Below are 13,218 nucleotides of genomic sequence, written 5' to 3' on the forward strand. Positions count from 1 at the left end.
ACAATATGGACTATTACACTAGGGCCCCATTCCCTGGCATTCCAGAGGTGTTAATGGATCTGTTTTTGGGGGGGTTGGCAGAACTCATTCACCTGTCTAATTGCAGTGCAGTGACAAGGAGATTAGCAGGGGGGAGGATTTGGCAGGTTGGTTTTTAGGAGAAGAGAAAGGAAAGAATTAATGAAATGTGCACCGTTGCAATGGGTAGGTTTGTTGATATGGCAGTGAGTCACTTTATATTGACCCTTTCTGACCTCTCTTGAGCTGCCTGGGGCCCCAAAAGCAAATTGTTTTAATGCCAATGTGGTGGCATTTTCATTCAGCACTCTGGCACAGGGGGAGGGGCCTGTAGGTCACACCTGTATTCACAGTGGTGCAAATCTGCCCACTTCTCTGGGTGCTACACTGTGTCTCATTCACTGTAATGTTACAAATGTCATTCAGTGTAATAAGTGCCACAAATGAGACTGTCCTTGTGTGTTTGTGCCATGGTAGTAAATGTGCCACAGGAGTCTGAATTCAATTTCAATAAAGTCTGTTATGTTTTGGGTGGCCGAGGATGATTACAGTATAACAGTGCTTTATTAGCACAGCCTCATGCTTTCAACAGTAACTTTCACTTTCACTTTTAAGCTGTATGAAGTATGCACAGTATAAGTCTGGGCACAGTGACATCTACAGGCCATTTGTATAAACACCACATATTCCCCCTATAGTAGGAAAGCATTTGGGCAAATGTAATAAACAACAACAATGCATCTTAAAGCAATAATATACATTATTCACATCACATAGTCCTGGGTCCATGCAGGTAGTTTTCTGATTCTCTCAGTACGCCTTATAGGTTCACGTTCTTCAGGCCTATTGCAGTTGACATCAGGAGTAGGAAAATGTCCTTCATCAAATGGAACTCCAAAGTCATTCCTAACAGGAGCAAGATGACTTGCATTCCATATGCGACCATCAGACAGTTCATATGTGTATGCTCCTCACTTCAAGTGGTGTAGTAAATTTAGATTGTCCTTGTTTCAGTATTCCTGGTTTCTTAATTCTGACTAAAGATCCAGGCTGAAAGGGCACTTCTCTTGCACCACATTTTCTGTCCGTATAAGCCTTGATTTGGCTTGTTATTGTTTGACAATGTCAGCAGTAGATGATTTTGTAGGCACAGTATTTTGTGGAAGCTTTATGTCTGCAACATGTAACGTAGTGCGCATCTGTCTGCCATGTAATAATTCAGCTGGAGATTGGGTTGTTGCATGGCGCGTTGCTCTGTAGTTATGTAGGAACTCTGTTGTAAATACTTTCCAAGATTTCCCAGTAAGATTTGCTGTCTGTAGTGCTTCTTTCAGACTTCTGTTGAATCGCTCGATTTCTCCATTTGCTTGTGGGTAATTGTAATGGAGTCCGAAATCGGTTTACAAAATGGTGGCCAAGATGGCGTCCAAGATGGCGGCTCCCTGGTTCCTCACGGACGATGATGTCGACCTCTTCCCGCACTCTGATTGGTCGCCGGCGACGGAATGGACGTCGGCGTCAATAATTGGCGCCGGCGTCAGTCGCACACGTCAGCGCGTCGGTCGCTGACGCCAGCGCGTCCGCGCACACGTTATGACGCCGATGCGTCCAAATTGGCGCCAAATCTGGGACTATATTAAGGAGCTCTGGGAATTCACCTGTGCCCAATTATAGGTTTTAGCTTGCTACTCCTGGGTGTGATCTTGTGAAAATCCTTGTTATCCGTGTACCGACCTTTGCTTGAATTCCTCGACCTTGAACCTCTTCTGCCTGGACTGATCTTGTTGCCTGTTTGACCATTCTTTCGTCTCATCCTTATCTGTACTGCGAACTTGGACATTGTTATTTCCTCCCTTGGTCCTCACTACCTCTGAGGCCTTTGGGCCTTACAGTAATACACTGAAGATTTTCTATGCACAATATTCCTCTCTCTCAGAATGGATTCAAACTCATATGAGAAACTGTGGTCCGTTGTCTGATATTAACTCCTTTGGATTACCTTCTCTGCTAAAGACTGTAGACAGAAATGTTATTACTGTAGCTGATGTTATATGAGAAACAAAGGCCATTTACTATAATAGTCTATCAAGGTTATAGCAAATCTGCAGTCCATAGGAGCATCTGTAAAAGGACCGACAATATCAAGTTTTTCCCATGCTAAATCAAGAAATAGTACTGGTTTTACATCTGGTCTATTGTGTACAAGGTTCTTTGCACAGCCCAGTGAAGTGTTGCTTTGTGGTGAAATTTTAGACACTGGCTGTGTGGCAGGCACTGGTGCTGTAATGAGACCATCAACTAATTGTAGTTTTAATGCAGCAAAGAAATCCCTTCCAAGTATAGCAGTACCCTTATTCACAATGTAAACGTCACATTTTGCAGTATTTGATTCAAATTGTACAGTCACTGGCAAGCAACCAAGTACAGGGATTGGATCCTTTCAGTAATTGACCAGTTTCAGGGCAGGTGCAACAAGTGGATCTTTTGCAAAGTATTTCAAGAAAATATTCTTTGGTAGTATAGAAACAGCTGAACCTGTATCAAGCATCAGGTTAATGGAGTGTCCCTTGTCAGCAGAAACAGTACAGACACTGACAGTGTCAATAATAATAAACTTGTCTGGAATAAATGTACCAGCTTTATCCACACTTAATACTGTAACATTTGTAGTAGTGACTTCATGAACATCTTTAGCAGAACACAGGCATCATACATGTATTTATTCATTTATATCACTCCATAGGCATCATACATGTATATGTTCATTTATATCACTCCACAGGCATAATACATGTACAATAAATGTTCATTTATATCACTCCACGGGTATTATTCATGTACAATATATGTTCATTTATATAGCATGGCAGGCAATATACAGGTATATGTTCATGTATATCACTCCACAGGCATCATACATGTATATGTTCATTTATATCACTCAACAGGCATCATACATGTACAATATATGTTCATTTATATAGCACAGCAGGCAATATACAGGTATACAGTATGTTCTTTTCTATGCAAGAAGTGCCTTGATCCAGGCAGGAGCAGAGGCAGGAACTGTAAAGGGGGCCATTGCACTAGTTAAAGAATACAGGTAGAAGTAACATATGCAGGAGCATTCATGTGCGTGTGTTCTATTTGTATGTGGGTGTGGCCTATTCCTCCTGCTTTTGCATGTGTATATCTTGGAGGGTGAAAAAGCAGAGGAAAGGCATATAATCATGGAAATTTAGGGGGGGGGGTCTAAAAGATGGTAACTCCTGGGAAGCAGACAGATATTTGTTGCCTTCCCATAGAAACTTCTCATCACAAAACATAATATTGTACTCCTGGGCCACCCTTTCTTCTCCTACACTGTAAGAAAAAGCTTATATGGCGGCAGGGAGGAAAATATTCAAATGGGTTTAGCAGAGCAAGTTCTTGTTCTCCAGCCTTAGCAAGAAGTCTGTTAACAGCAAGTCATTAAAGGCATGTGCAGCCCTGCCGCTTGGGTTTCATTTACTCCAATCACTAAAGGCACCTCAATGAGTCTAAGCGCTTTAAGTGTAAGAGCAATAAGTCTGGGATTTAGGCATACCTGGGGCAGATGCTCGTTACTGGATCTCAGGGAACCACACTTGCTCTCCTCTTATCTGCTCAATCACTCATAGCCCTGCATAATGCAGCTGATTGTAAGGAACCATTATGTATTGGTCTCGGGCCCTTATTATCTGCCAATCATCCACAGAACTGATATTCTGGTACCCACTTTTAGCGCCTCCTCTCACTCTTTGGCAGGCACATGTTTTTAGAGGTAAAGAAGCCCAGCTACAGTAACTTTTGTGCTGATATTCATGTTCAGCTGGAGCAGATTTCTGCACAAAAATACATAGTCAAGCATTTCAGTCCCGTAATCTGCTGCATTTTTCTGCATCCAGCCCAATACATTGGGTACTGGGTGCAGACATAACAAGAGAGAGCAGATTAGAGTGAAGTGCCTGGTGTGCCCAAAAACCAAATTTGTTAAGATTGGCACTGTAGTAGGGATGTCGCGGACTGTTCGCCGGCGAACATCGACTGTTCGCGCTCGCCGAATGTTCGCGAACGTCGCGCGACGTTCGCCATTTTGGGTTCGCCTTAACTGGCGCTTTTTTTTTACCTCTCACCCCAGACCAGCAGATACATGGCAGCCAGTCAGGAAGCTCTCCCTCCTGGACCACCCCCACACCCCCTGGACCACTCCCCTTCCATATATAAACTGAAGCCCTGCAGCGTTTTTTCATTCTGCCTGTGTGTGCTTGGAAGAGCTAGTGTAGGGAGAGAGCTGTTAGTGATTTGAGGGACAGTTGATAGTAAGTTTGCTGGCTAGTAATCTACTTGATACTGCTCTGTATTGGAGGGACAGAACTCTGCAGGGATTTGAGGGACATTTTAGGTTAGGTAGCTTTGCTGGCTAGTAATCTACCTTCTACTGCAGTGCTCTGTATGTAGCTGCTGTGGGCACTGATCTCTTCTGATCTCATCTGCTGACTGCTGTAATAACCCAATAGTCCTTGTAAGGACTGCTTTTATTTTATTTTCTTTTTTGTTTTTTTACTTTGCTACTATAAGAGCCCAGTGCTATTAGTCTAGCTGTGTTGGGGAGTGGGACTGGTGTGCTACTGTGCTGCTCCTAGTAGTTCAGCAGCACCAACCCGAGTAATTTTTTTTTTTTTAATATACATATATTTTTTTTTTTATTTTACTTATCTTACTGTTCTTTAACGTGTCCAGTGCTGTTTGCTGTTCTTCATAGTAGTGCACCAATAGTAGTGCACTTGCAGGCATTATTTGCCCAGTGTGTTCTTCAAACAACTGCCATCTAGCTGTGTGAGCTTTTTCACATTCTGTCTAAATATCAATAATAATACCGTCTCCAGAAACACCACCCGAGTGACGTTTTTCAAGCAGCAATAATATATTCCGTATCCACTGCTGTAGTAGTGTATACGTTGACCTTGCAGGCATTGTTTCAATTTGTTTGCCCAGTGTGTTCTTCAAACAACTGCCATCTAGCTGTGTGAGCTTTTTCACATTCTGTCTAAATATCAATAATAATACCGTCTCCAGAACCACCACCTGAGTGACGTTTTTCAAGCAGCAATAATATATTCCGTATCCACTGCTGTAGTAGTGTATACGTTGACCTTGCAGGCATTGTTTCAATTTGTTTGCCCAGTGTGTTCTTCAAACAACTGCCATCTAGCTGTGTGAGCTTTTTCACATTCTGTCTAAATATCAATAATAATACCGTCTCCAGAACCACCACCCGAGTGACGTTTTTCAAGCAGCAATAATATATTCCGTATCCACTGCTGTAGTAGTGTATACGTTGACCTTGTAGGCATTGTTTGCCCAGTGTGTTCTTCAAACAACTGCCATCTAGCTGTGTGAGCTTTTTCACATTCTGTCTAAATATCAATAATAATACCGTCTCCAGAACCACCACCCGAGTGACGTTTTTCAAGCAGCAATAATATATTCCGTATCCACTGCTGTAGTAGTGTATACGTTGACCTTGCAGGCATTGTTTCAATTTGTTTGCCCAGTGTGTTCTTCAAACAACTGCCATCTAGCTGTGTGAGCTTTTTCACATTCTGTCTAAATATCAATAATAATACCGTCTCCAGAACCACCACCCGAGTGACGTTTTTCAAGCAGCAATAATATATTCCGTATCCACTGCTGTAGTAGTGTATACGTTGACCTTGCAGGCATTGTTTCAATTTGTTTGCCCAGTGTGTTCTTCAAACAACTGCCATCTAGCTGTGTGAGCTTTTTCACATTCTGTCTAAATATCAATAATAATACCGTCTCCAGAACCACCACCTGAGTGACGTTTTTCAAGCAGCAATAATATATTCCGTATCCACTGCTGTAGTAGTGTATACGTTGACCTTGCAGGCATTGTTTCAATTTGTTTGCCTAGTGTGTTCTTCAAACAACTGCCATCTAGCTGTGTGAGCTTTTTCACATTCTGTCTAAATATCAATAATAATACCGTCTCCAGAACCACCACCCGAGTGACGTTTTTCAAGCAGCAATAATATATTCCGTATCCACTGCTGTAGTAGTGTATACGTTGACCTTGTAGGCATTGTTTGCCCAGTGTGTTCTTCAAACAACTGCCATCTAGCTGTGTGAGCTTTTTCACATTCTGTCTAAATATCAATAATAATACCGTCTCCAGAACCACCACCCGAGTGACGTTTTTCAAGCAGCAATAATATATTCCGTATCCACTGCTGTAGTAGTGTATACGTTGACCTTGCAGGCATTGTTTCAATTTGTTTGCCCAGTGTGTTCTTCAAACAACTGCCATCTAGCTGTGTGAGCTTTTTCACATTCTGTCTAAATATCAATAATAATACCGTCTCCAGAACCACCACCTGAGTGACGTTTTTCAAGCAGCAATAATATATTCCGTATCCACTGCTGTAGTAGTGTATACGTTGACCTTGCAGGCATTGTTTCAATTTGTTTGCCCAGTGTGTTCTTCAAACAACTGCCATCTAGCTGTGTGAGCTTTTTCACATTCTGTCTAAATATCAATAATAATACCGTCTCCAGAACCACCACCTGAGTGACGTTTTTCAAGCAGCAATAATATATTCCGTATCCACTGCTGTAGTAGTGTATACATTGACCTTGCAGGCATTGTTTCAATTTGTTTGCCCAGTGTGTTCTTCATTTTCAAACAACTGCCATCTAGCTGTGTGAGCTTTTTCACAATCTGTCTAAATATCAATAATAATACCGTCTCCAGAAACACCACCTGAGTTGTTGTTGTTGTTTTAAAAATAATGCCAGGCAAAGGCAGGCCGCCACGCAGAGGCACTAGGGGCCGTGCTGCTATGCTATCCTGTGACCCTAGGAAATTGCCCAGTTTTAAAAAGGCAATGACCCTGAACTCCCAAAATGCTGAAGAGGTAGTTGACTGGCTTACACAGCACACCCCATCCTCTACCGTTTCTAACTTTACCACAACATCCTCATCCTCCACTGCTATGGGCACCCCACGTAACACTTCCTCCACCACCGGCGCCCCTTCTTCACTGGAGTCAGAGGAGTTATTTTCACATGAGTTTCTTGAACTGAGTGATGCGCAACCATTATTGGCAGAAGAAGATGAAGGAGATGAGGACGTTACACCAGATTTAATTATGGCAGAGAACACAACAGAGATGGACATAATGAGTGATGAGGAGGTCCCCGCTGCTGCTTCCTTCTGTGAGCTGTTAGAAGAAATTGATGCATCTGAGGAGAATGATGATGAGGAGATTGATGTTTTGTGGGTGCCCAGTAGAAGAGAGCAAGAGGAGGATAGTTCAGATGGAGAGACGGAGAGTCAGAGAGGCAGGAGGAGAATAAGACTTAGAAGAAGCAGGGAGGACAGCTCGCAGGGAACAGTAGGGCAACAACATGTATCGGCACCTGTGGTCAGCCGGCCAACGCACCCGCCATTGCCGCCAACGCCGCCAACTTCTACTGTTACCGCCAGATTGCCAGCTTCAAAAAGGTCAGCAGTGTGGGATTTTTTTAATGTGTGTGCCTCTGACAAAAGCGTTGTAATTTGCAATGAGTGCAGTCAGAAACTAAGTCTTGGGAAGCCCAACAGCCACATAGGTACAACTTCTATGCGAAGGCACATGAACGGCAAGCACAAAGCACTTTGGGAGCAACACCTCAAAGGCAACAGACAAACTAAAAGCCACCCTCCTTCTGGTCCAGCATCTTACTGCTCTACCTCTGCTGTCCTTGACCCGTCTGAACCACCCTCCACTCCGCCTTCCACCTTGACCACCAGTTCCCATTCCCAGTCATCTGCCCCCAGCCAAGTTTCTGTGAGGGCCATGTTTGAGCGTAAGAAGCCAATGTCTGCGAGTCACCCCCTTGCCCGGCGTCTGACAGCTGGCTTGTCTGCACTCTTAGCCCGCCAGCTTTTACCATACCAGCTGGTGGACTCTGAGGCCTTCCGCAAATTTGTAGCAATTGGGACACCGCAGTGGAAGGTACCCAGCCGCAATTTTTTTTCAAAAAAGGGAATACCACACCTGTACCACCATGTGCAGAGCCAAGTCACCGCATCTCTGTCACTTAGTGTTGGGCCAAAGGTCCATATGACTACTGACGCATGGTCCTCCAAGCATGGTCAGGGCAGGTATGTCACCTACACTGCCCACTGGGTGAACTTGGTAATGGCTGGGAAGCAGGGAATGTGTGGCTCAACAACAACAGTGGAGTTGGTGTCACCGCCACGGATTGCACGCGGTTCTGCCACCACCTCTACTCCTCCTTCGCTCTCTACCTCGTCTTCTTCCTCTTCTTCTCCTCTGCTGCTGGGTCCTCCTCCTCCACACCTGTGCACCCCCAGCTCCCCCTAGGCTATTCGACGTGCCAGGTACGCCGTTGTCATGCTGTCTTGGGGATGACGTGCCTGGAAAGCAGAAACCATACCGGATCTGTACTCCTGTCATCTCTGCAGTCACAGGCCGATCGGTGGCTGACCCCACACCAACTGAAGATCGGAAAAGTGGTGTGTGACAACGGAAGCAATCTGTTGGCAGTACTGAGACTGGGCAATTTAACACATGTGCCCTGCATGGCACATGTTCTGAATTTAATAGTCCAACGTTTTGTCTCGAAGTACCCAGGATTCCAGGACGTTCTCAGGCAGTCCAGGAAGGTGTCGGCCCATTTCAGACGTTCCTACACAGCCATGGCACGCCTTGCTGACATTCAGCAGCGGTACAACATGCCAGTCAGGCGTTTAATTTGCGACAGCCAGACTCGCTGGAATTCAACGCTCCTCATGTTGGAACGTCTGCTGCAACAACAAAGAGCCGTCAATGAATACCTGTTTGAACTGGGTGGTAGGACTGGATCTGCAGAGCTGGGGATTTTTTTCCCACGTTACTGGGTGCTCTGCTTATCCGCGATGCCTGCAGGCTCATGCGCCCTTTTGAAGAGGTTACAAACATGGTCAGTCGCACCGAAGGCACCATCAGCGACCTAATACCCTTTGCTTTCTTCCTGGAGCGTGCCGTGCGACGAGTGACAGATGAGGCTGTAGACCAGCGTGACAAGGAGCAGGAAGCGCACGATTTCTGGTCGGAATCACCAGAACGAGCCCAGGCACCTGCTGCAACGCAGGGAGAGGTGTCAGAAGTGGAGTCAGAGGAGGAAGGTGGCTTTGTGGAGGAGGAGGACCAACAGGAGCAGGCTTCCCAGGGGGCTTGTGGTGACCTTTTGGGGACCCCTGGTCTTGTACGTGGCTGGGGGGAGGAGACCGTGGATGATGTAGTCCTTGATAAAGAGGAAGCGGAGATGGATACCTCTGCATCCAACCTTGTGAGAATGGGGTCTTTCATGCTGTCATGCCTGTTGAAGGACCCCCGTATCAAGAGGCTTAAGGAGAAGGACCTGTACTGGGTCGCAACGCTACTAGACCCTCGGTACAAGCATAAAGTGGCAGAAATGTTACCAACGTACCACTAGTCCGAAAGGATGCTGCATTTACAAACCAGCCTGCAAAACATGTTGTACAATGCTTTTAAGGGTGATGTCACTTCAGGAACTCATCAACATTCCAGGGGCAGAGGTGCCAGTAATCCTGCCACGAGCGCACCTGCAAGGACAAAGCACTTTGGCCACTCTGTAACGTCAGACATGCAAATGTTTTTCAGTCCAAGGCAGCGCCAGAACCCTTCTGGATCCACCCTCAAAGAACGCCTCGACCGGCAGGTAGCAGACTACCTGGCATTAACTGCAGATATCAACACTCTGAGGAGCGATGAACCCCTGGACTACTGGGTGCGCAGGCTTGATCTGTGGCCAGAGCTGTCACAATTTGCCATGAACCTCTTGTCTTGCCCCGCCTCAAGTGTCCTCTCAGAAAGAACCTTCAGTGCAGCAGGAGGGATTGTAACTGAGAAGAGAACTCGCCTAGGTCACAAAAGTGTGGATTACCTGACCTTTATTAAAATGAACGAGGCGTGGATCTCGGAGGGTTACTGCACGCCGGAAGACTTGTTCTGACTCCCCATGCAGCTGTCCTTCTCTGCACGCCTCATGACTCCACACACAGCTGTCCTTTAGCGTCCTCCTCCTCCCTCCGCCACCGTTACAAACTAGGGTGCAAACCCTACTGGTTTCATTTGAATCCAGGTAAATCCTGAGTTTTTCTGGCCTCTGTGCTTCAGTGGCTGCAACCAAAAAAATTCATATTTTCAGCATTTATATGGCATATTTTTTCTGGCCTCTGTGCTTCAGTGGCTGCGACAAAAAAAAATGAATATTTTCAGCATTTATATGGCATATTTTTTCTGGCCTCTGTGCTTCAGTGGCTGCGACCAAAAAAATGACTATTTTCAGCATTTATATGGCATATTTTTTCTGGCCTCTGTGCTTCAGTGGCTGCGACAAAAAAAATGACTATTTTCAGCATTTATATGGCATATTTTTTCAGGCCTCTGTGCTTCAGTGGCTGCGACCAAAAAAATGACTATTTTCAGCATTTATATGGCATATTTTTTCTGGCCTCTGTGCTTCAGTGGCTGCGACAAAAAAAATGACTATTTTTAGCATTTATATGGCATATTTTTTCTGGCCTCTGTGCTTCAGTGGCTGTGACCAAAAAAATGACTATTTTCAGCATTTATATGGCATATTTTTTCTGGCCTCTGTGCTTCAGTGGCTGCGACAAAAAAAATGACTATTTTTAGCATTTATATGGCATATTTTTTCTGGCCTCTGTGCTTCAGTGGCTGCGACCAAAAAAAAAATTCATATGGCATATTTTTTCTGGCTTCAGTGGCTGCGACCAAAAAAATGACTATTTTCAGCATTTATATGGCATATTTTTTCTGGCCTCTGTGCTTCAGTGGCTGCGACAAAAAAAAATTATATTTTTAGCATTCATATGGCATATTTTTTCTGGCCTCTGTGCTTCAGTGGCTGCGACAAAATTTTTTTATATTTTTAGCATTCATATGGCATATTTTTTCTGGCCTCTGTGCTTCAGTGGCTGCGACAAATTTTTTTTATATTTTTAGCATTCATATGGCATATTTTTTCTGGCCTCTGTGCTTCAGTGGCTGCGACAAAAAAAACATAATTTTTCAGGAAAGTACACATGCCTAATTTTTCAGGGTTCTGCAACAGTGGCAAAATCGCATCTTTTATGGTCACCGCAGGTGATCAATAAAGTAGACCAAAACTGGGCCCACACTGCAGAATCAGTGTTTTTTGGTTCACTTCACTGTACATTGAATTACCTCTGCCTGACCGTGCACGTGCGCACAAGCACGGTGACTGCTAAACACACCACTACAGAAATATTGCCACCAACAGGACGAACATCCTGGAGGTGACAAGCTCAACTAGTAATTAACAACTATTATTTGCTCTCTTGACGGTATCATTCATTAAAGCTCTTTGCGTTTTTTTGCGTTGCAGTAAGCGCCGCGTTTCGTCTTTGCGTGTGAACAGGCTGTAACCTTTACACGACTTGATTGGCATGTAGACGCCGGACGTTTTAAAGCAGTTTATTACACAGGTTTAGAAATGTAGTGTGATTTCTGCCCTTTACAGCACAAAACGCAGCGCTGTGTCAACAATGTATTTTTCAGATACATTTTTGCCCTTGATCCCCCTCTGGCATGCCACTGTCCAGGTCGTTGCACCCTTTAAACAACTTTAAAATCATTTTTCTGGCCAGAAATGTCTTTTTTAGCTTTTAAAATTCGCCTTCCCATTGAAGTCTATGGGGTTCGCGACGTTCGCGAACCGTTCGCATTTTTGACGCAAGTTCGCGAATATGTTCGCAAACTTTTTTCCCGACGTTCGCTACATCCCTACACTGTAGTAGGGTCACTGATATGGTCATGTGTTCTGTTGCTGTTGTGAGGTAGATGGGGGCCTGCCCAAATGTTGAAACTCAAAGTGAATTTGGTCCAAAACACCCTGACCTATTGCACCCCAGGAGCATGCAGAGAAGGGCCCAGCAGAGCGTGGCTTGGGAACCAGATTAAGATCTCACTTATAAAGAAGAATTGGTGACTCAAGGGCCTGAATAATTGAGGAGGAATTTGGAATTTTCCTGGCATTAGAGACATTTGGCAAGCAGTTTGTGACCGCTATTAAGCAGAACTTTACTAATAATCTCATTGTCCTTGGTTTGTTTATTGGAACACGGTCTCAGAATGACCTCAAGTTCTGTGCGTCATTCAATGTCTCCTTCTCACATCGGACCTTTTTGTAGTGACATCAATGTTCCCTCTAAGGTGAGCGCCATACAAATTTTGAGGTCAGCGCACACAGCGAATTGTGGGGCGCACAAAGAATATTGGGTAAAACACCAAAATGAGTATTAATTCTGACCTGAGCACACAGTTTTAAAAGTGCAGAGAAAATTATTTTTTTGCGCACATAGCTGGAAAGGAATTAGAGGAACATATCAATATATCCAAGATGGGTCAGCTGTTCTGCAGCAGGTATCCAAAGCCCTCTTGCAACAGTGCTAGACAGCCATTGTGCCAGTCCTATTCCCATGTGTGGATAAGGACAGAAATACAATGACTTAACTTACTCATTGATTCATCTGATTAAAGGGTAAGTCATCCAAATATTCATGTGAAGCCTCCAGGGTGACTTTTTCCCAGTTAGATTCTCTTTAGAGTGTGAAACTACTTCAATACGGATCTATATGGCAATTTGCATGACAATTATCCTCCACAGGGCTGCACAGTGTGAAGCTGATTTATTGCCACTTGGGGAGTGAGAGAAGGCGGCACTCAGGGCACTAACAAATAATGCACAAAAAGACATTAACATAGATAAATAGCCCACACAAATTAATATACATCTCTGGGTTTGCAGTAAAAGGTCACCTATCCCCATGAACAGGCTCAGTCTGTGGGTGAGGGGGCTTCTTGCAGCAAAACAGAACCCAATGTAATCATGAAATGTGCAAAAAACCAACAGCTTCCTATACTGTAAACTCAGCCCAAAAAGATCATTTAAAAAAGTAATCGATTAACATTTCTTATTCTTGAAAAAATCACTTTCCTCTTTAGTGCTGCCCCTCAGCAAACCAAGGGGTAGGTATATATATATAGTTTGTGTGTGAGACATGCTGTTTCTGGCAGAGTGTATAACCCAGGGGGGAAAGGA

The sequence above is a fragment of the Xenopus laevis genome, chromosome 4S (assembly GCF_017654675.1).
Source record: "Xenopus laevis strain J_2021 chromosome 4S, Xenopus_laevis_v10.1, whole genome shotgun sequence".
NCBI lineage: Eukaryota > Metazoa > Chordata > Amphibia > Anura > Pipidae > Xenopus > Xenopus laevis.